The sequence below is a fragment of the Meleagris gallopavo genome, chromosome 1 (assembly GCF_905368555.1).
Source record: "Meleagris gallopavo chromosome 1, MGAL_WU_HG_1.1, whole genome shotgun sequence".
Lineage (NCBI taxonomy): Eukaryota > Metazoa > Chordata > Aves > Galliformes > Phasianidae > Meleagris > Meleagris gallopavo.
In genome coordinates, this window is record NC_139404.1 from 181,464,258 (window position 1) to 181,488,021 (window position 23,764).

The 23,764-nt window shown below is 37.1% G+C and overlaps 1 protein-coding gene across 1 annotated transcript in view; it reads right to left on the reverse strand.

The window, feature by feature from the left end:
- The window catches only part of CNTN5 (contactin 5), a 591,619-nt gene that overhangs the window by 392,979 nt on the left and 174,876 nt on the right, over positions 1 to 23,764 (reverse strand). Inside the window, exon 2 of the mRNA XM_085216325.1 lies at positions 15,068 to 15,207. The gene's annotated coding sequence lies outside the window, so the exon portion shown is untranslated. The remainder of the gene's footprint in view (positions 1 to 15,067; positions 15,208 to 23,764) is intronic.

Sequence of the window (23,764 nt, forward strand, 5' to 3'; positions counted from 1 at the left end):
TCACATCTGCAACTGTGAGAGTGTGTGATTCATATGTCTGGTTTAGTTATAAAAGGGTGTTCAACAATTTAAGTATATTTATTAACATTTTACAAATGTCTAGCATTATGGTTTATCTTCTGCATTGTTACTATTGATTATGAAAATAAGATTAATTGATGGCTGGCTAATTATGTGTCATTAGTATAATCAATAAACCACTTTGAACATGATTGCAAAAAAATGCTCCACACTGTGGGTTGAGCAGTTTTTTTGTCCAACAGTGTTGCAGACTTCATGTTCAAAAAATATGTATTCATCCTCTAAATATACAGCCGAGAAAGAACTCTCAGGAGCCAGAAAAGGGGCACACATTCCATACACAAATGTTATGCAGAAGCCTTCAATAGTGGATTCAATTGTTGTGGTAAGAAGATGAAGGGTGTTGAAATAAGGATATTGCAGCAGAGACGGCAAATATAAATTTGCAGTAGCAGACACCTCGTACGTGTGGTTCTCAAGGTGGTTACAGTCTCTACCATAATATAGACCTTTACAGTAGATTAAAGATCTTTAAGAGTTTATATATTACAGTTACACTATAAAGTTCTAAAGTTTTGTTATACTTTTGCTGTGTGCATTTTGCAAAATCTTAACCAGTTGACTTCTGTAACATGACACTGAAGAGTGTTATCAAACAAAATTTAATAAATAACACTGGGTTTAGATTCTTTCCACCTAGCCATGCCAGGTTCCTTTTATTGACAGATACAGCTTATTTAAAAAGAAATAAAGTAGTTTATTGGAATGACTATTTCTGAATGTTTTGTACATGCTAATTTGAAGATAAAGAAATCATACTGTCTAAATAATATGCGCATTTTTAACCTTGTACAACTGGCATTAAAAAATGAACATTAATTTGTAAAAAGTATGTTTTAACTATGTGCAACATTACAATATATATGTAAACAGCTAAATAGATACTAGAGCATATCCATCTGTTAATTCAATTACTATGATCTGCACAGTTGCATTTATTTTAATGTATAAGTTCCAGATTCTTGTTTAACTGAACATTCATTTGTCTGGAAGACTGGATTTATGTGGGAACTAATTTGTTATGGAAAATGAATGCATTATGCAAGAAAAACACACATTTCTTCTTCATCAGTCAAATTATTTTTAAATTTAGCAACATGACTGATTACTTCTGTATGACAGCTACAACATTTTCAAACAGAGCCACTTTATTGTTACATATACTGAAATACTAATGTTTCATTTGTTTTTTTTTTACTATGAAAATCTATAAATAAATAAAAAAAGAAATAATATTGATAGATTTCATGCAAACATGAAAATATTAAAGAAAAGAATTTGGATTTAAAAAGGAGTCATTCTTCATCCTCAGCTATTATTCTTTTGCTATATTCACAAAAAAAGTCTCTTGTAATAATTGTGATCTATGTGCTGGATTTTTAATAATGTTAACAACTTAGTAGAAACTCAGTGGGATAATATGTTCATTTTTCTTTCTATGAAAGGAAAAATAAAAATAACTAGTAAAGCCAATGTTCACAGTCACTCATTCTGCTGCTACTCAATTATGTATTCCCTATAAAGAAGTGGAAATTCAAGCCCAATTCCTGAAAATTCAATCTTATTCTCACACAGTATTGTCTCTTGTTTTCACCCACATGGTTGGCAGTTGGCAGTTAAACAGCCACCACCTATGCTATGGATATTAATTAACTGAAAACAGACTTCTTTGATATTTCCATCTACAACTTCCTTCTCACTAGACACATTTTTAATAAAAAAAAAAGCTTGACATGATTTTGTACAACGAATATTCTTGTTTCTTATCTTTCTATTTAATTCTTATGTTCTGTTCTCCACACAATGCTAGTATGTTACAGGGTTTCAATGTGTGGCATGCCTTTTATTTATTAAATGATTTGTGAAGTTATTTGAGTGGCAGAACTATTATTTTTTTCACATTGTCTTCACATAGTTTTCATTCTGGACCATTTGTCTCCTTATAGGAATTTTTGCCTGTTTTTCTAAGAGACTCTTTCTGTTTGTCTTCAGAGAATGAATTGTAGATTTATCTGCTTAGATTACTTCAGTAAGGTGATCCTCCTCTGAGGGCTTTCTGCCACTCTGTCTTTCCTACTCCGCTTCTAACTGCTGAGATGTATTTTAGTTCTGATTAGAATTTTGTAGAATTTTGATGTGTAGGTTCTTTATTTGTTTCTTGATACAAAAACACAATAAAGGATATACTGCAACTTCAACATTTAGTTCCATGCTACCTTGCTGGCTTTCTGCAAATCTGTATCTTACTCAGTTCCTAATCTAATAAATTAGGTCTCTATTTCCCAAACAGAGAGCAAGGTGTAAATTTCTTTAAATTATATGGGCTGATGTAACCTTTGTCACTGCCAGAAGCTTTTCTGTTAAGTATAGTGGAATTTGAATCAAATTTTTAGTTATCTATTCCATAAATTTTCTGTCTTCCGGATCTGTAACCATATGAAAACTAGTGCTTCAGATTTTTCAGATACTTTGTCTGTTGTTCTACCTTCCCCTCTTTAATTCCAACAACTCATATCACAGATTCTGTTATATAAATAAATAGAAAATTAGCCTGTAAGACCCTGTATGCATTTTTATAAAATTATTGAATCACAGAATGGCTTTTATTGGAAGGAACTTAAAGATAATTTTGTTCTAACCCTTTGCCATGGATAGAGTTGTCACTCAGACCAGGCTGCCAGGGCTCCATTCAAGATGGCTTGGAATATCCACAGAGATGAGGTATCCACAACTTCTCTGGGAAGCCTTTGCCAGTGCCACACCGCCCTCAACATATAGAAGCCAGTGAGAACATATTTGTCTCCTCAAAGGCACAATATCTTCACGCCTTACATACAGGGGTTATTGTCCTGATTAACAGATTAAATTCAACTTTTTCTCTGTAGCATTAGCTAAATTTCATGTGTCTGTGACTTATAAAGTAAAAGAGACTTTTAAGAAAAAAGATAAACAAGTTTAATTTTTACCTTATAACTTGCTGTATTTATCTTAATAAATAATATGAATTACTCTTGTTGTGATTTAACCCAGCAGGTTAGATTGGCCAGCGGATCAAGAAAAATGATCCTCACCATCTACTCTGCCCTGCTGAGGCCACATCTGGAGCACTGTGTCCAGTGGTTGGCTCCCTGGTTTACAAAACAAAACACAGGGATCTACTGGAGACATCTGAGTAGAGGACCAAAAAGATGACTGGGGCTTGAAGCATCTTCTTTATTAGAAAAGAATGAGAGACCTAGACAGTTTAGCTTGGAGAAGGGAGAAGACTGAAAGGGGATTTTATCAGCATTTACTAATATCAAAAGGGTGGGTTTCAAGAGGATGGGCCCAGTCTTTTTTCAGTGGTGGGCAGTGACTGGACAAGGGACAACAAGCACAAACTGGAACACAGGAAATTCCATCTGAACATGAGAAAGAACCTCTTTATTTTGAGAATGACACACCACTGGAATAAGCTGCCCAGAAAGATTGTGGAGTGTCCTTCTCTGGAAATACTCAAAACCTACTTGGATGCTATCATGTGTAAGCAACTCTAGGGTATCTGCTTTGGCTGGACTACATGATCTCCAGAATCACAGAATCACAGAATCACAGAATTGTAGGGGTTGGAAGGGACCTCTAGAGATCATCGAGACCAACCCCCCTGCCAAAGCAGGTTCCCTACACCAGGTCGCACAGGTAGGCGTCCAGGCGAGACTTGAATATCTCCAGAGAAGGAGACTCCACAACCTCCCTGGGCAGCCTGTTCCAGTGCTCCGTCACCCTCACCGTGAAGAAGTTCTTACGCACATTCGTGCGAAACTTCCTGTGCTGCAGCTTATGTCCGTTTCCCCTCGTCCTGTCTCCACGTACCACTGAAAAGAGACTGGCCTCACCGCTATGGCCGCCACACCTCAGATATTTATAAACCTGGATCAGGTCCCCTCTCAGTCTTCTTTTCTCAAGGCTAAACAGACCCAGTTCACTTAGCCTTTCTTCATAGGGGAGATGCTCCAGGCCCTTCACCATCTTTGTGGCCCTCCGCTGGACTCTTTCCAAGAGATCCCTGTCTTTTTTGTCCTGGGGAGCCCAGAACTGGACACAGTACTCCAGATGAGGCCTTCCCAGGGCAGAGTAGAGGGGGAGGATCACCTCCCTCGACCTGCTGGACACGCTCTTCTTAATGCACCCCAGAATGCCATTGCCTTTTTGGCCACGAGGGCACACTGCTGGCTCATGGCCAACCTGTCGTCCACCAGGACGCCCAGGTCCCTCTCTGCAGAGCTCCTCTCCAGCAGCTCATCCCCCAGCCTGTATTGGTGCATGCAATTCTTCCTCCCTAGGTGTAAGACCCTACACTTGCTTGTGTTGAACCTCATCTGGTTTCTTACTGCCCAGCTCTCCAGCCTGTCCAGGTCTCGCTGAATGGCAGCACAGCCTTCAGGCGTGTCAGCCAATCCTCCCAACTTCGTATCATCAGCAAACTTGCTGAGGGTGGCCACTATCCCCTCATCAAGGTCATTGATGAAGATGTTGAACAAGACCGGACCCAGCACAGACCCCTGGGGGACACCACTGCTTACAGGGCTCCAGCCAGACTCTGCACCACCAACGACGACCCTCTGCGCTCTGCCAGTCAGCCAGTTCTCAACCCACCTCACTGTCCACTCGTCTATCCCACACTTCCTCAGCTTTGTTATAAGGATGTCGTGGGAGACAGTATCAAACGCCTTTCTAAAATCAAGGTAGATTACATCTACCGCTCTTCCCCCATCCACCCAGCATGTGACAGCATCATAGAAGGCCACCAAGTTGGTCGAGCATGACCTCCCCTTGGTGAACCCATGCTGACTACTCCTGATAACCTCCTTTTCTCCCAGTTGTCTGGAGATGGTATCCAGCACAAGCTGTTCCATCACCTTTCCAGGGACGGAGGTGAGGCTGACAGGCCTATAATTACCCGGATCTTCCTTCTTGCCCTTTTTGAAGACCGGAGTGACATTGGCTATCCTCCAGTCTTCAGGGACCTCCCCTGTTGTCCAGGACCTCTCAAAAATGATGGAGAGCGGTTCGGCAATGACCTCCGCCAGCTCCCTCAGCACACGTGGATGCACCCCATCAGGTCCCATCGACTTGTGGACCTTAGTACTGCCTAGGCGCTCACGCACGTCCTCTTTCCTGACTAAAGGGAAGTCTCCCATTCCCCAGACCCTCTCACTAACCTCCAGGGTGTGGGATTCCTGCAGGGGAGCCTTTTCACTGAAGACAGAAGTAAAGAAGGCATTCAGTATCTCTGCCTTCTCAGCATCCCCCGTCACGAGGACCCCCCCCTCACTTAGTAAGGGGCCCACATTCTCCCTAGTTTTCCTTTTGCTATTAACATACTTGAAGAAGCCTTTATTATTATCCTTTATTATCCTTTTAGCTAGATTCAATTCCAGACGGGCTTTAGCCTTCCTCGTTACATCCCTGCAGGCCCTGACTACATTCCTATATTCTTCCCAAGTGGTCAGACCCTTTTTCCACATTTCATGGACTTTCTTCTTTCCTTTGAGCTTGCGCATGAGCTCCTTGCTCATCCACAAAGGTCTCCTGCCACCTTTTCCCGATTTCTTGTTCACAGGGACGCACCGATCCTGAGCTTGGAAGAAGAGCTGTTTAAATGCTGACCAGCTCTCAGAGGCCCCCTTACCTTCTAACACCCGAGCCCACGGGATAGCTCCAAGTAGGTCCCGGAAGAGATCGAAGTTGGCTCTCCTAAAGTCCAGGGTAGCAATCCTACTTATTGCTTTGCTTCTTCCGCTCAGGATCTTGAACTCCACCATCTCATGATCACTACAACCCAAACTGCCCCCAACCTTTACTTCCTTAACAAGTCCATCCCTGTTGGTGAAAATAAGGTCCAGTAACACCCCTCCCCGCGTCGGTTCCTCCACCACCTGCATCAGAAAGTTGTCTTCAACACACTGCAAGAACCGTCTGGACCGTGCGTGCCTGGCTATGTTGGTCATCCAGCAAATATCTGGATAATTGAAGTCCCCCATAAGCACCAGTGCCTGGGAACGTGACGCTACATCCAGTTGCTTTTGGAAGGCAAAGTTCCTTCCAACTCTATGATTCTGTGATAAAGCCATATCTTTTTACTAATCTGTGAGTAGCAGGATAAGAATCTATCTGAAGTTTAGTATTACAAAAATAATTGACTAAGATCTACATATCAATGTATACATAAAAATGAACAGCATTTCTGAAGTATGTATTAATTATCAAAAACCAATTTAGTATAAAAAGGATGGCAATTGCTGATATATGATCTCGAATAGAATGTTATATAATTTCTTAAGGGCTAGAACTAGTACAGAAATACCAAAGGAGTGTGGAGACAATTGAAGTGTTCAGAAGGATGCCTTGAAACTGAGTTCGGAAGCCTTTTACTGAATTTTATGTAGCCAATTTTATCTTCACAAGAAGCTCCAAAATGAAGATTTGCCTAAAGAAGAATAAGTTATACCCAACACATTTATATCTTTATCAAGTCCTTCAAATAGGGATCCTATCTCTACACTGTGAAGTAGATAAGGAAAGCTGGCAGATAAAAATATACTTTCTCATGCTGCAGGGTCCAGTCAATCATGCTATTGAAGATGGATTCAATACACGTAGAATTTCAGATAATCACCCTACATTTTTTTTTCCTGAACGTGAAACTAAAAAGTAGATTTATTTCACTCTGCAGAAATAAAACAATTACTTAGCTCACATTTATTACAGAGAACTAAGCAGTTTTCTTTGTGTGTGTCCAGTTGAAATGAGTTTTGCAAAGTAATTGCTGACACTTGCAGTGCCATTCTGTTGTTCTTCTGCTTATGATTGCATTTCGTTAATATTTTTACATTTGCACAAATCAAGACTTAGAAAAGACTTCACTTTTGCTAATTTGGTGTGAAATATTTTGAGACTCTTAATTCTGGAAATAGAATTTTGCTACATGAAACGTCTCAAGCAGTTAGTAGGAATACCATTATACCATTTAGATCCTACATTTTACTTGTTATAAACAAAACTTAATTTTACATAGCCTGGTGCTTACAAGTTATCCAAGCATGAATTCTGTGTTGTTTTCCTGGTACTTTTATTTAGTTAACATGTTTAAAAGTTTATGATTAGATTTTTATTTTTTTTTTCCTTTCTCTTCCATTGAAGCGTTTTCTTGAAAAGCAGTGGTCTTGACAGTCTGGCAAAAAAAAAAAAAAAAAAAAAAAAAAAAAAAAAAAAAGGGGGGATAGAATCCCTTTCAAAAGCCTTGATTTCCAGCATTCTTTTTTTTTTTTCTGCTGCATGTATACACAAAAATTTCATTGAAATCCAGAACACACAAAGCCCACTGAGTAAGATTTCTATCACAACTGTTCTTCAGTGCATTTGCTTCTTTCCACATTTTATAATTTAGTAAAGAAATCAATCATTTCCTTCACAAATAATTTTAAGACTTGTGATCATAATGGCTTTGATTATCTATCCAGATTCTAATGTTATTCATAAAATTATGTTCAACTACTCTGTCTGATAACTCATTTACTTGTTTGTTCTTAAATGAATACAGACTCTAAATCTCTCTAGCCACCATGATTCTGTGACTCTGTGATTCTGTGATCAACAGAAAAGTAAATCACTAGATATAGTATTTGAAACGGAATGATTTTTAAATGAATGTTTAATTATGGTAGGTTCAAAGAAACGACGTTAAAAGTGAGTTTTACTTCTGTTGTTTCTATAAATTCAATCTTATATTTCTAGCAAAAATTTAGGACAATTTCAGCACTCTTTCATTTTAAACTATGATTTTTTAATAGATTTTGGACTTAACGAAGAGAAACATTGTAAAAGCATTGTGTTTCTATTCTAGTCCACTAAGTGATGAGTTAAAATTTTCAGTTACTGAATCCTACAATAAGACTATGTACTATTTTTATTTATTTATTGGAAAAGGTCATGCTTTAAATATTTATTTAAGCAACAACACATCAACAACAAAAGAAGTATCAAACTAAGTGCAGATTCATTTATGCACAACATCCATTGACTGTAATTTTTGTGTCTGATGTATAAATACTGAGCTCCCTTTCTGTTTAATAGAAGGAAACCAGAGACAAATAACACTACAAATATTTCTCTTTCTCAGATGTTAACGGTTGAAGGATTTAATTTTGTCATTTGCATTTTTTGTTTTCTCTCTTGCCTCTAGAAATAGCAACAGTATTGTAGATGCATTTTAATATGTATAATCAAGGAAGTAGAATCCCATCACTTACAAGAATCAAGACAAAGGTCAAAGCCTACAAGAAACGTGACATACTAATAAGTAGATCTAGTAATACATAAAAGGTTTCAAAATAAGTCATATCTATACTTAAACGTATCAAAGAGAAAAAAAAAGATAATAAACTTCAGATTTATGTTTAAAATCAAGTCTTTAATTTGCCCAAGTACGTGTACAATGTTAATTTATATAAGTTTCTTACTGTGATTCTCATGATGTACACTGTCTTGAAAGCTGCTGCAAAGACTGACATGTTCTTGATCTGGGGATGGGGCTGAATTCCTGGGAAAGCAGAGTTGTACATGAGCACCTGCTGTTGACCAACATTAGTGGAGTAGAGCAGTTCAGCTATTTTATTTCATAGTAAGAACTACTATGGTTCCCACTCATTCTAGAACAGTTATACAAGGATGCCTTTGGCATCAGTTAAATTTTGGGTTCTTTTTCAATTAGCTTTATCCCTTAGAGATAAAATCTGATGTTTACAGGAAACTGTAAAAGTGCAAATATCACCAAAATAAATAAGAAAGCACCTGAAGAATCAAATTGGAGCATTGTGGTTCTTACATCTTTGTCTCATTCTAAGAAATTTTAAGAGAGTAGGATTAATACAGGATCTTGAGTTTCAAGAAATTGGATATATTCTTTGGATGTATATGTCTGAAGGCCAAATTCTGTTTTTGGTACATCAGAGTCTGATTCATGCTTGAAGATTCATGCTTCTAAATTAAATTGGCTTCAGATTAATAATACAACAAAAATAGTCAACTCAGAGCCCAGAAATATATTCCATTTGCCTTTTTTTTTTTTTTTTTTTTTGTGTGTGTGTGTGTGTGTTACTACTGGTACCCCAGAACAATCATATAATGGATTGGATTGGAAAGGATCTCAAACATCATGTATCTCCACTCACCTGCTGTAGGCAGGGCTGTCACCCACCAGATCAGGCTGCCTAGTGTCTCATTCTACATGGCCTTAACTATCTTTGTGGATGAGGTACCCATAACTTCTCTGGTCACCCTGTTTCACTATCTCACCACCTTCTCTTTAAAAAACTTCCTACTAGTATCTAAACAATATCTACACTCTTTTATTTTTAAACCATTCTTCCTTGTCCCGTTACTATCAGGCTATGTAAGAAGTTGATCTTTCTCCTGTTTATAAGCTCCCTTTAAGTACTAGAAAGTCACAACAAGGCCAACTTGGAGCCTTCTCTTTTCCAGGCTGAATAAGCCCATCTTCCTCAACTTTTCTTCATAGAAGAGGTGCTCCAGAACTCTCATTATCTTTTTGCCCTCCTCTGGACCTGCTCCAACGGCTCCATATCTTTCTTGTGGCGCATCCCCAGACCTGGACATAATACTTTAGATGGTCAGAATAGAGGGAGACAATCATCTCCCTCGTTCTGCTACCATCCTTTGGTTGATGTAGTCCTTAGGATCCAACTAGGATACAGTTGGTTTACTGGGCTGCAAGCACACATCGTTTGTTCATGACTAGCTCATCCACCAGGACTCCCAAGTCCTTCTCCTCAAGGCTGCTTTCAACGAGTTCTTTTGCCTGTCTGTGCATATACCTGGGATTGCCTCATCCCGTACACAGTATCTTGCACTTGGCCTTGTTGAATCTCATGGCACCCTTTTCTTCTGTTCTACCAACGTCAACACTCAGCATAGTGTCATCAGCAAACTTTCTGAGGTATACTCAATCCCACTGTCATTTATAAAGAGTACTGGTTCCAAGATGGACCCTGGGGAGATAAACACTGATCACCAGCATCCACCTGGACATAGATTTGTTGACTACAACTCACTGATTGCGACTATCCAACCAATTCCTCACCAACTGAATAGTTTACCTTTCAATTCAAATAGTTTACCTTTCTACATCTTTCCATTATAGAGATTAAGGTGCAAATAACAGAGTCCATGGAAAAAAAATCTGTGGTACTCACTTCTACATCTATCTCCATTATGAATGAGCATCTGCCTAAATAGCATCTGGCAAATTTCAAGCTGGCTGCTGAGAGTCAGTGGTACAATGGGCTCAACCAGTTATGCTGTGGCCTGGTTTGAAACTAAGCTCTCATACTCACCCTACGAAAATATGGCGTATTTAGATTTTATTAAAATCTTAACAGTGGTCCGTACAAACACTGGAGCCTGCCTGGACCTAAATAAATTGACAAACTGGCCCCATTGTAGTTTTCCAGAACATGGTGGCTTCTCAAAATCAGACAAAAAGTAGGAGTGAGGCCTTTTACCCCACTTCACTTAGTTTTGCATTAGCTAGATTTTTTTCTTTGCACTTATCTGTGTTGATACAGTCACAGTTCCCAGGTAAAATCTATATTCATCACCCTCCGAGCAATAGTTATTCCACTTTTAGCAAAGAGAGAGTTAGTCTGGATGCCTTTGATTAGATATATACTGCAAAAAAACCAACCAACCAACCAAACAAACAAACAAATAAACAAACAAACAAAAAACCCAAAACCTTGTTAGACTGGGGGAAATAAAATATCCCTAAGGATTGTGTATTACCAGGAGGCCAGATTCTCCAAGAAAAATTCTGAACCAGATGCAGCAGAGCAGTAAACCAGATCCAAAGTATTAATTTTCAAAATAACAGAATCATTATTCAACACATACAACACTCAATAACACAATGTATTATTTTATTTGCCCGGAACACATTATCATAACCATTAGAAATCAATTCAGTAAATACCTTTATTCACCCATAGATCTGAGTGAGTAGAATTTCTGGAATCTACCAAAACAGGTCACGATGAACAGGATAATGTGGCAATCTGTTATCATTAGCTCTGTTGGAAAGGTTCTGAAGACAGTAGAGAGAATTAAATGACCTGGAAAACTCAGTCTATGGAAAAGTCTATTGTACTCATCTCCGTTATTTCCACCTCTATGCATCACCGGAACAATGGAACAACGTGATTTGCAGTCATGACAAAGATAAAGGTCATTTTCCTGTTTTTCTTGTATCCAGCACAAGCCATTTAAGATTTGTTTAATTCCAGATGTACAGAAAGTAACTTATTCGTGTCAGATTTTTCCATTCACTCAAGATCTTAATCTTTTGAAATCTCTTCACATTTGGAAGACAGTGTGGAGTTGTGTTTTTGTAAAGCACTGATACTTTTTCCTAACCACATACCAAAAATTATAGTTCATTTTAGCAACTATTTTTTCTAATAGCTGTTTTTTTGTTTGTTTGTTTTTTGCCCTTCGGGTAAAATCTGAAACAGAAAGCAGTTCTGAAAATATGTATTAAATGTAATCATTATGCCCAAGTCAACATGGTAAAGATAGATACAATGAAAGGATTGGCACAGTCTATTCAAATATATGCATTAAATAGTTTTTTTTTGTTTACATAGGCTTTGCTTCTGTTCTACATATATTATTAGCTTAAAATGAAGAAGTGAACTTCAAAATGTATTAGTTATTCTGATTTAACACAGTTACGCATGGAGCCATTATTCCTTGGAACCAATCGTAAGTCCATAGAAAAGGAAGAACAGAAACAGGTCAAGTATCAGAATTTTAGGCAAAAACTTGGAAATCTTATGCATTTCAGGAAAGAAGATATGAAAGCATTCTTGTAGCTCAGAGCTGGGCGAAAATTCAAGTGATTATAGTCAAGGGAATAGTGTTTTCCCGAAATTTCTTTTAGGGAACACTTTTTAGTACACACTGAGTACTTACTGACAGTTTGAGATAGCAAAGATACCATTTTAAGGACACATTCTTCACCAGTAAATAAACAACTCAAATTTGGGCACAGATTTTTTCCAAATTATCTTCCATCGTTATAGAAATGGAAAAAAAATGCAGCATGATTTGTGTTTAGCCTATTTAGATTACTTGTTGTCCTAGTTTCAGCTGCAACATGATTACTTTTCTTCCTAACAGTAGGTATGATGCTGTGTTTTGGATTTAAGATGAGAATAATATTGATAACACATTGATGTTTTAGTGGCTGCAAATCACCATTTGCACAGAATCAGGGACTTTTCTACTTTTTATACTGACCTGCCAGCAAGGATCTGGTGGTGCACAGGAAGCTGGGAGAGAACAGAACTAGGATACTGACTCAAATTGGCCAAAGGGATAATTCATACTGTATGTTGTCATGCAGAAAGATAAAACTGGAGGACGCTGGGGAAGCGAATGTTGCTCAGGGACAGATTGGTCTTGCATCACATGCTTTTTAATTCTTTGTTTTGCTGCTTTTTTCTCCTTTCCAAACACTTTTTTTTTTTTTTTCTTTCTTTTTCCCTTCTTACTAAATTGTCCTTATCTCAACCCAGGAATTCTTTCATTTTACCAAGCAATTTGCTTGCTCATTGCACTGGATAGTGGGCAGTGTAGAAATGGCTGTGCAAATCTAGCTCTGTATCAGGTTAAAACTTTTTTTTTTTTTTTTTTTTTTTTTTTTACATAAGGATTTATATAATTGCAAGCTTGAAGATAGCATTTATTAGAAATGAACTACATGGATTTAACAACTAGATACAAGACTCAGAATAACAGAGCACAAAGTTAACATCATACACAAAATCTGGCAGGCCAGAAGTTGGTTCTGCCCTCAGATGTTATAGATTTACATAGAAAAAATATCTAAAGAAATGATCCTGACATATTTGCCTACATCAAACAAGCAAAAGCCTCCACTCTAAGTCATAGAATCATAGAATTCTCAGAGTTGAAAGGGACCTTTAAAGGTCATCTAGTCCAACTCACCTGCAAAGAATGGGGATGCCAACAGACAGATCAGGGTGCTCAGAGCCTGATCCAGCTTGGCCTCGAAAGTCTTCAGAGATGGATCATGTACCACATCTCTGGGCATCTTGTTCCAGGGCCTCACCACCCTTATTGTAAAAGAATTTTTCCTTGTATCCAAACTAAATCTACCCTCTTTAAGTTTGAAATCATTTCCCCTTGTTCTAACACCTGCTAAAAAGTCTGTCCTCTGCTTTCCTGTAGCTCCCCTTTAGATACTGAAAAGCTGTTACTGTGTCACCTTGGAGCCTTCTCTTCCCTGGGCTGGACAGCCCCAACTCTTTCAACTTGCCCATGTAGGAGAGATGGTACTTAAAATACTTATAGAATTCTGAAATAGAGTACGCAGCTTATAGCTATTATTTTGCTAAACAGAAATCTTCAAGATGTTAAATTCTAAATAAAATTATGACTTAAATTTATCTCTATTGTTCTTTGGACAGAAAGAGAACAGAGAGTGGATTTTCATTTATATATTTGGAAAAACACTTCCTTCTTCTCTCCTTTTATGATCTCTTGCTGCTCATGGACATTATTGATAATATTTTGATTCCAGAATGACATGAACTCAGAGCAAATCCACTTTTTAATGTAAAGATTATCCTTCAGTAAATCAATTATTATAATAAGAATTATCCAGAGAATGTAAGTTAAAATTCACCTGCCAATCTTTCCTATGGTTTTAGTGGTTGCAATAAGCTGTCAAGGGCAGGAAAATGAGTTAAATTCTGTTATATTTAAAATGACACTGAATCTACTCACATCGAGTTCATCAGTTCTAATTCAGTTATGTCTGGTTGGACTTCACTGTCTCACTTAGTCTTCTGATATGATTCTCAATTAGTTGTGTAGGCAGGTAAAATGATGACATCTAACAATGAACTATGTATTTCCAAATATGTTTGTACAGCCACACATCACACTTTAGCAGGCTCTTTATGTTGACCTATTAATAAACCACAGTTTGAGGTTGAGAAAAAAGACTCAACTTAAAAATTAATTAGAGGTATTCTGAACTACATGATCATAAGTCATTCAGCTATTATATGATAAAGCACAGCTGCTAACAGAAAACTGCTGAGGTTTACTCCATCTTATTTCCATCTGCAGCTGTATTCATGATAAATTTAAACTAGATATCCATCATTCATCTGGAAAATGAATATTAGATTCAGAAGTCTCATACCTGCAGCTGCTTCATTGCACTAGTTTATGTCACAATAGGCTCTTAATGAGCACACCACATTTCACTTTCACCTGCTTCATTAATATACATTTTTATTTATTTCAAGATGCTAATAAAACATATGCTGAGCAACATAAAACACTTAAGATTATTTAGGAACAAACTTTGACTAGCTAACAGGTTATATTAGCCTTGATCTTAATTTTACCTTCATGAGAACTTGTCTATGAATTCAAACTCTGATAAAATAAGCACTGTATTCTTGAACCAGATGAAGTCACGTTGAAATACATGGAGATTAAAAAAGCAATATACTTAGTATCTAATTCCTGTTTCCAGAATTTTCGAGGGTGAATTAGATATAATTAAACATGAGAGAAAGATTATTTTTTAAAAGCTGTTAATTTCTCTCAGGTTCAGAGAATACTGCAGTTACTATTTTAAAATATTTACAAGGTTTGGTAAACTCATTCAGAAAGGAGCCTTCTACAAACCTATCTATGGTAGGAAGTATATGAGTATTATCCATAAATCTGGTTTATTTATTTATTTGTTTTTTAATCTGAGTTCCACCAGTAGGCAATTGAATTGCTGGCAAGAGCTTCTATGATTGATCTTTATTTTATAAATTAATAAGTGCAAACCATAAAGGTCATAAGCATATTCCAAATGTAGTTTAGTTTAAATATCCGATACCTTAGCTTTCCTGTTGTCTGTACAGATCTTGTCCTTTAAAATGAAGATTATTTCCACAGAATGGTTCTTGTATGGGTGGAGTGTGATGATGCTCAGGAGCTGAAGTGGATCAAAAAGTGTTAGGGTGCTTTTTCAGTAATCTGTGAGATCAAACAAACAAACAAACATATATAAATGTATTAGTTTCCTATATTTAGAGCCTTAAATCCTCAATCTATCTTGTATGTAGAGATCTATTCTTTTAAATATCATGTTTCATTCCATGTATATTGCGTGATATGGCAGTATTGGTTGGGTCTTTGTTCAAGACCAGATTGGATGTGGCCCTGGGCTGTCTGACTGAGTGGGTAGCAACCCTGACCATGGCATGAGGTTGGAATGAAGTTATCTTTAAGGTCCTTTCCAACACAATCCGTTCTATGATTCCATTATATGAATTAAACAAACAAAACAATAGTAATGAAGTTCTTTTTAGTGCAATTAAGCTGGTGAAGGGTCTGGAGCACAAGTCTTACAAAGAATGTCTGAGGTAACTATGATTGTTTAGTCTGGAGGAGGCTCATGGGAGACCTTCTTGCTCTCTACAATGTTTTGAAAAGAGGCTGTAGTAAGGTGGAAGTTAATTTACTCTCCCAAGTAAATATGATAGGACAAGAGGTAATGGCCTCAAGTTGCACCACGGGAGGTTCAAATTGGATATTAGGAAAAAATCTCTGAAAGAGAGGCCAAGCACTGGAATTCGCTGCCCAAGGAAGTATTTGATTTGTCCCTGTAGGTATTCAAAAAATTTGTAGATATGGCACTGAGAGGTGATGGCTAGTAGTCATGGTAGTGAGGGCTGGTGGTTAGACAAGATGATTTTATTGGCCTTTTCCAACCTTAATGATTCTTTGATTCTATGATTCTATGACTTGCTGTCCTATAAATAAGGAGTAGTATTTAGAAGAAAGAGAAAAGAAACTTTACATGTTTATTGTGTCATTTATGACACATGAAAAGGATTTAAAATAGTTTTTGTTTGGATTTTAAACTATCTCATGAGTATTTTTCTAAAGATGATTTTTCCATATCATCTTAATATTAATAAGTAGCCTTTTACAGATAACATGCAATTAAAACTATTACTAATCTATTTGTTTTCAAATGAGCCATTTGAAATGATGCTATGGGCATGCGTCACCATTTAGCTTATCCTCCTAAAAAAACACAGCATAATACTTCCTTAAACTAATTATTGTTTGAATTAATTTTTTTCTACCCCAATAGCCAGCCATTAAGTTAAATTGGCAACATAGAAAACATAACTGTTTTAGTGAATTTGAACAATTGTTAGCATCTTCAATTACAAAAGAAAAAAAAAATCATCCCACTGTTGTGACAGCATGTGAGCTCCTGGGTTAATTAACTTTCAGATGGAGGCTGAAAAAGAGTTCTTTTTTTCCTGCAGCAGCAGCCTTAACTAACTAAACAGTAAATACAGCAAAATCATCTAAAACAAGTTGTTTTTTTTTTAAATTCTGTTTTTCTTGTGCCTTGACTTTCTCAGTACTTTATCCTAATGAAAGGAGTCACAAGAATGTTTTCTTGTTCCAATTGTTCTCCACATAAACCTTTTTCCTGGGAATCAGTCAGCAGCTGGGAACTATATCTATTAAATAATTTTAGGCCTAATAAAAATAAATAAATAAATAAATAAATAAATAAATAAATAAATAAATAAATGTGACAGACATTCTAATTACCTTTCTTAGTCATAGAAGTCTATATTATTGTTATGTACCACATTATATGTCTAAAGTTCTACCAAAGACATTGTGGTAGATGTAACTACCAATTTCATAGATATTACTGAATCCCATACTACTTGAAAGATTCAAAGACATGTCTGCAGTCCAATAACCTTTAGATTTGTGAGGTAGGATGAAGGCAGGCTGCTCACACTTCTGTGATGCTCACCATGTAGAAAACAGTCAAGTTTTTGCAGGATTTTATTCACTTCACATTAAGTGCTAAATTCAGACAAAGCATTCACTTGAAAACCAGTGAAGAATTAGCAAGTTGTGTGCATACAGGCAAACATATAAAAATGCCTCTAAGCATCTTTGATGCAGAGGAAAAAGTAATTGAATCCTTTTGGAAGGCCGAGGTTTGTGAGAACTAGCCATACTCCTGAATGAAACCAACCTTTGCATTCAGGTAGGGGTAGATATCAAGAGAGTGTACAGAGCAATTTCAGCTTATTCCTCCTAATAGAGTTCTTTTCTTACTTTTTCTGTTTAAAGCATTAATAAGGACTAATAAGAAAGCCTCAAGGAGACAGTTAGGACTTAAATTATATAATAATAATAAATAAAAATAATAGAACAAATATAGAACTTACATATAAGGAATGGCTCTTTTTTTTCTCCATAAAAATAAACTGCACATAATAATTTCACACTCTCACAATACCTTTTGGAACTAATTCCTATATTTTATTAATCTGATTAATCATTAATCTTTCTCTTACATAAATTACAGTGGTATATACCCAACATCTGTGAGTACATGCATGACATACACTTTTATTGTGTATTTATGCATAGCTATGTGCCTACATATTAATATTTTTCACTTTTAGACTGATTTAAGCTGAAGAAACAGGAATAATTCATCTACTTTGCTTTTAAAATAATAAATCTGTGCATATTATTTTCAGCTTTGAACTGAAGGTCACAAAAATCATTGTGAAAAAAAGGTTGAACGGTGACAGAAAAATATGATGCATTAAAAGGAAAAGGAAAATGACCACAATTTATTCAAACTTCTTATCAGATATAAACATCTTCACATCACTGAATTCCACAGAAGGTGGGCTGGTCATTAGATTTCAGTAACTGGAAGAAACTATAAATCACAGCTTTTACTTTTACAGCCCATTACACTCAAAGGTCTCAAACCTTCCTTTGGCTATTTGCAATCCTTAGAGTACACCAGCTGCAGAGTTTTATACTTTCCCACATTCTGTGACAAATAGATGATATGCTGTAGAGTGAACAGGAAATTAGAGCAGAAGAGAGGTGTGGAATCAGTATCCACAAAAAGGTTATGCAGGAAGGCCATGAAGAATAGCTCACTGTGGGGCTGTGCAGTCTGCCAGGGAACCTCAGACAAGACAAATTACATGCCTTTTGATGACCATTTAAGAATCAGTGAATTTTTATATGTTACAAAGGGGAAGCAGTGATAAATTTATTAAATATTGTAGAAGGGCAAGATAGGAGAGGGACAAGGAGAAGTAATAGGTTTAGGGACATATTTGATTGAGATCTGCTGTAGGTAGCTAAAAAAATATAGCTACAGTTCTAGTTACTGCACTAAAAATAGTACGGTTCTTTTTCCTGCTTTTGTCTTCTCACAGGAAAGTGATTCCTTTCTACAGTTTCATTCCATATATAAGTACAATACCCTTCATTTTTTTTAGCACATTCTGATGACCGACTTGCCCTTTTCCATCTATTAAACAAATTTACTACTTCTGAGGCAGCACTGTTCAGAAAAAAATAGTTAACTTTTTCTCACTTGCCTATTCAGTAATTTCACTTTGCTTCTGGAAGTAGTTAAATTAAACCTTCCTCCCACTTCATTTAGCCTCTCTCCTATTGAGTCAAGTGAGCTTGCAGATACTAATTTGAAAACGTGTCAGGCCAACATCAGCTATGTATAAGAAAGAAGCCTCTTTAAGAAATATAGTGCCTCCACATCGTTCTCGAGGAAACTTCAGGAATAATTAGACAGTCAAAGCAGGTCTCACTGTGTCTGTACTACAAGTGAGAAGTACTCCATATCCTTGTTCCTGCTGCTCTACCAGGCTACCCAGTGAACTGCAAGGCAGATAGCACCCTCCTCAGCAAATACAGTTTCCATTAAAATCAAAATAACTGTGTTACTATGTGCCCTCTGGGATTCCTTATATTCTAGGCTGCACTGAAGAATATGCTTGTTCTAAAAAGAAAAAGAACAGGCAGTTCCATCAAGAATATTTTGAGACTGCCTTTGAGTTCTTAGTGCAGTGCTTTCCATTTAGTATCTTCTATGTTTGGTTTTCATTGTGTTTTTTTTTGTTTGTTTGTTTGTTTGTTTTGTTTTTTGCTTTCATCTACTGCTGATACCACACAGTCTTCACAGGTGAAGATTAAAAGGGAATCTGAGAAGGAACACAGGGGCAGTTACACCAAGAAGTCTTAAAGGTAACAAATTTCTTCTCAGACTCTTCAGCAACTGCACTGATTAATACACAGGCTGTCACATTTCAGTGATTTAAAAGATGAAATATTTTGCAATAGATCTTCAACACTTAAAACTACTCTAGGAGATTTTTCACAACTCGCACTATCTTTTAATTTCTGCTTTGTGTGTATCCATACAGGAATTAATTATGTAATCATGTATTTTCATGGAGCTTAGCAGAGTATTTATAGTTGAAACTGTGAAACCAATTCCATACTTATGTGATGGGCAGTAGTTTGGTGATCTCAAGAAAAGCTTAGTACAATTCCAAACTTACATGCATAAGAAGAAAATTATTCCCCTTAGAAACTAAAAGCCAAATCCTGCAGTGGTTGGAATCTGTTACCTATACACACAAGTCAAGTAAGTGAAAGAGGATAACATTCTGAGCAGCAGACTATGAACCTGAGAGTGATTTTTAGCCTTCTGTGGTTAAAAGATTCAATATCCAGGAATATTTTTTAAAAACCTGTGAATCTAAGAATTTAATTCAAACACGTGCATTATCCTTGGTGATAAATAGTATGAAAAACTGTTTTTTCATACACTGCAGGAACTCGTGGATAAACTGAAAGGAAAGAAGAAAGTCCACGAGAATTGGAAAAAGGGCCTGCTCATCTGGAAAGAATATAGGAATTTTATCAGGGCCTGTAGGGATACAACAAGGAAGGCTCGGGCCCTGTTGGAACTAAACCATACAAAGGAGGTAAAGGATAACATGAAAAGTTTTTAGAAATGTCAACAGTAAAAGGAATAGTAGGGAATATGTGGGCACTGTACTAAGTGAAAAGAATGCTTTGTTAAGAGGGTATGCTAAGTAAGCAGAGATTCTGAATGCCATCTTTGCTTCAGTCTTTATTGCTAAGACTATCACTCAGGAATCTCAGACCCTGGAGGTAGGAGAGAGTGTCTGGATAAAGGCAGACTTTCTGTTGATCTAAGTGGAACTGGACAGAGAGCATCTAGACAAAATCAGTGCACACAAATCCATGGGTCCCAATGGGATGAACACTTGCTGAGAGAATTCACAGAGGTGATTGCTAAACTGCTCTCTATCATTTTTGAAAGGTCTTCACAAACTGGAGAGGTGCATGAAAACTGGAGGATAGCCAATGTTACTTTAGTCTTCAGAAAAGGCAAGAAGGAGAATCCAGGGAACTACAGGCCACTCAGCCTCACTTCCATCCCTGGAAAGGTGATGAAACAACTTGTTCTAGATGTCATCTGAAAGCAATTGGAAGAGAAGAAGGTTATCAGGAGTAGTCAACATGGATTGGAACAAAAGTGAAATCATGCTTGACCAAACTGATAGCCTCCTGTAGTGTCATCAATGGCTGAGTAAAGGGGGAGAGAGCAGTGGATGTTGTGTAACTTTACTTCAGCAAGGTATTTGACACAATCTCCCAAAACATCCTTGCTATGAAACTTAGAAAATGTGGGATAGATGAGTGGACAGTGAGGTGAATTGAGAACTGTCTGATTGGCAGAGCTTAGATTGGTGACATAAGTGGTGCAGAGTCTGGTTAGAGGCCTGTAACGAGCAATGTTCCCCAGGGATTGGTTCTGAGTCCGAGTCCGGTCTTGTTCAACGTCTTCATCAGCAACCTGGATAAACAAATAGAACCCGCCCCCAGCAAGTCTGCTGTTGATTTAAAGCTGGGAGAATTGTCTGACACACCTGAAGGCTGTGCTGCCATTCAACGAGACCAGGACAGTTGGGAAGAGTGGAACCTGATGAGGTTCAACAAGAGCAAGTGTAAAATCCTGCACCTGGGGAGGAATAACTGCATACATCAGTACAGGTTAGGGGCTGACCTGCAGGAGATGAGCTCTGCAGAGAAGGACTTGGGTGTACTGGTGGACAGCAGGTTGGCCATGAGCAACCATGTGCCCTTGTGGTCATAAGGCTATAGCAACAGATTCGTCACTATATTTACAGGACGTCTTGATGTACACAAGCCACGTAAATTTTGCCTCTTGTTTCAGTGTCTACCAGATATTTCTTACTAATGTATTGTCACACACTTAGCTCCAAAAGAAGATAATCTAGATAATCTGTCCAGTGGGCAAATGTTTATAGCTAGTTTCATGCTTAGCTTCTGTTTCTTGCTTCTCTATCAGCAACAGAGAAGCCTATGGAAGGTAAATGATGAATAAAACCATGCTGTGCGTATGGTTTATGCACACAACTAAAATTTAGGATTGTATTCCTTCAAATCATAATTTACACTATGATTTATCTACTGAGATTACTCTTTTTTTTTTTTTTTTTAAATACGTTTTCTTGTCAGTTTAATCTTCCCTAAATGTACTATCAGGCAACTATGTTTGCACCGATGAAGTAAAGTGGTCACAGTGATGACAGAAAGAAACTGTGAGCAAGTTTGTTCACTGGTATCAAGCTTACTCCAACAAGATCTTCACTTTCACAGACAAGGCCACATTGCTGCAACTTGCTACCAAAGATGTTACCTGAAACTGCTGCTGCTGTCACTGTCAGTAAATCAATACCTTTTGGTAGCCAGCACACTGTCATTGCTGGTTGCCAATGTAAGTAATCATATCATGATGAGCTCCTCTGAGCACAACTTCTTTTACATCTATTTGCTTGGATTATTTTAAACTGTGGCGAAATACTTACTTTCAACTCTATTTAACTTGAGTCTTTATTTCCCCTTTATAACCACAAATGATTTTTCACAGATGTATGTCACTTTTTTTAGGAAGAAAAATAGGTTTATAACTAATTAACTTTTTGTTTCAACTCATAAGGTACCCAACAGCATGAATCCATGTGTAGTGGCTGACTAAATTTTGTTTATCAAAAGTCCTGGCAAACGGCCACAGTCTAATAAACTGAGTCTAAGTTTCAGCTGGATTATTTCCATCTGTTCTTGTTTGAAATGTTTCCAGTACATGTAATTTAATAATACTAATATGGCTGAGTAAATGTCTTGTGCTATAACACAAGCAACCCTGAAAAGTTTTGCAAAAATTTGCAATCAGCAGACCTTGTGAGGGCTATTATTTCCTATTTGCAGAGAGGGGAAATTATTCAAAGTAACATTAAAAATATATGCTTGGAATTACCTGGTATTTTAAGATGCTGACTTTGAAACACTTTAATGTTATCCTGATTTTTGAGTACGTCAAACACCTGTCACTATTACTACCTTTAAATGCTGTTCTCTGCATTGAGCACTCTCAGAACAAAACTGTGGTAGGTAAAACAATGGAGACACCCAAACTTTGTGCAGGTGCTTGTAAATTTGGACCTCCTAAGTGATTTGCACGAAGTCAAACAGTGAGTCATTGTATAAACATTACAATAAATTGTCTCCTGCTTGTCACTGCACTTTTATTTGGGAAAATGCTGCTTCTCAGCTAGCAGAGTTCCTTCAATTAGAGAAGAGTAGTCTATTAAGAGTGGCAAAGAAAATAGCATTGCTTAGTAAGCCACTACAAAAGAATGGGCAATGCACGAGTAAAGATCAGACAATACACAGTGATTGTAACTAACAAAGGACAAAAGGAAACTGAAGTGCCAACAAATCTAGAGGAAGTTACTTTGCAGTAGCATTGTAACTGCAGAGGGAAGAAAGTTTCACTGGTGGTGTCCACTGTGGCTTTGTTATGTCATTTATAGTACTTTCTCGTGGAATCATAATATGAGTAAAGTACACTGAGTATTGACACACAGGTGCCACAGTTCTATGAAAATTAAACAGGTGGAGTAAATGAGATACAAATCAGAAGTAAATGTTAAGATCGGTTGCCTAAAAATCTGAGGAAGTTCAAGAGAGTACATTTCTTTATTTATTAACTGAAGGCTCGGGAGCAGATACATGCTTTGAATGCTTTAAGTGCAGCAAAATTTCTTGCTAAAAATACCATTTTAATTAAAGTTGTGTTAAAATTATGATAGACAAAATGTGCTGGTTGGACCAGATCCTAGGTTTAAAACTGCTGAAGAATGAATGCCAAAGATATTATTTAAAATAATAAAAAAAAGAAACGTTACTGCAAACCACATTAGTATTTGCACCCAGATAAATCCTACACAGGTTGCAGATAGGGCAACTGTCTGTCCCAGAAAACTCTTTACATCTTTCTTTACTTCTTTCTCCTCATGCGTGGTGTTCTGACCATCTTCATCTCCATTCCCCTTCCCTTGCTGCTGTCCATTAACCTTAGAAGTTCACTTGTGATTGAACCTGAAGTAAATTGGAGGGAATGCTGCTTTATTTGGAAATGCCTTATAAAATCAGATGAAAATGTTGGCCCTGCTAAGCAGATACTACTGCTTCCGTGTGCTTTTTCATGTTTTTCCTTTCTTTTTAATTTCTTCTCAGTGTCCCTGGGCACCCTGCTCTGTGCATGGAACAAGGGTTGGACCAGATGAATGTAGAAGTCTATGTCATAGAAGTC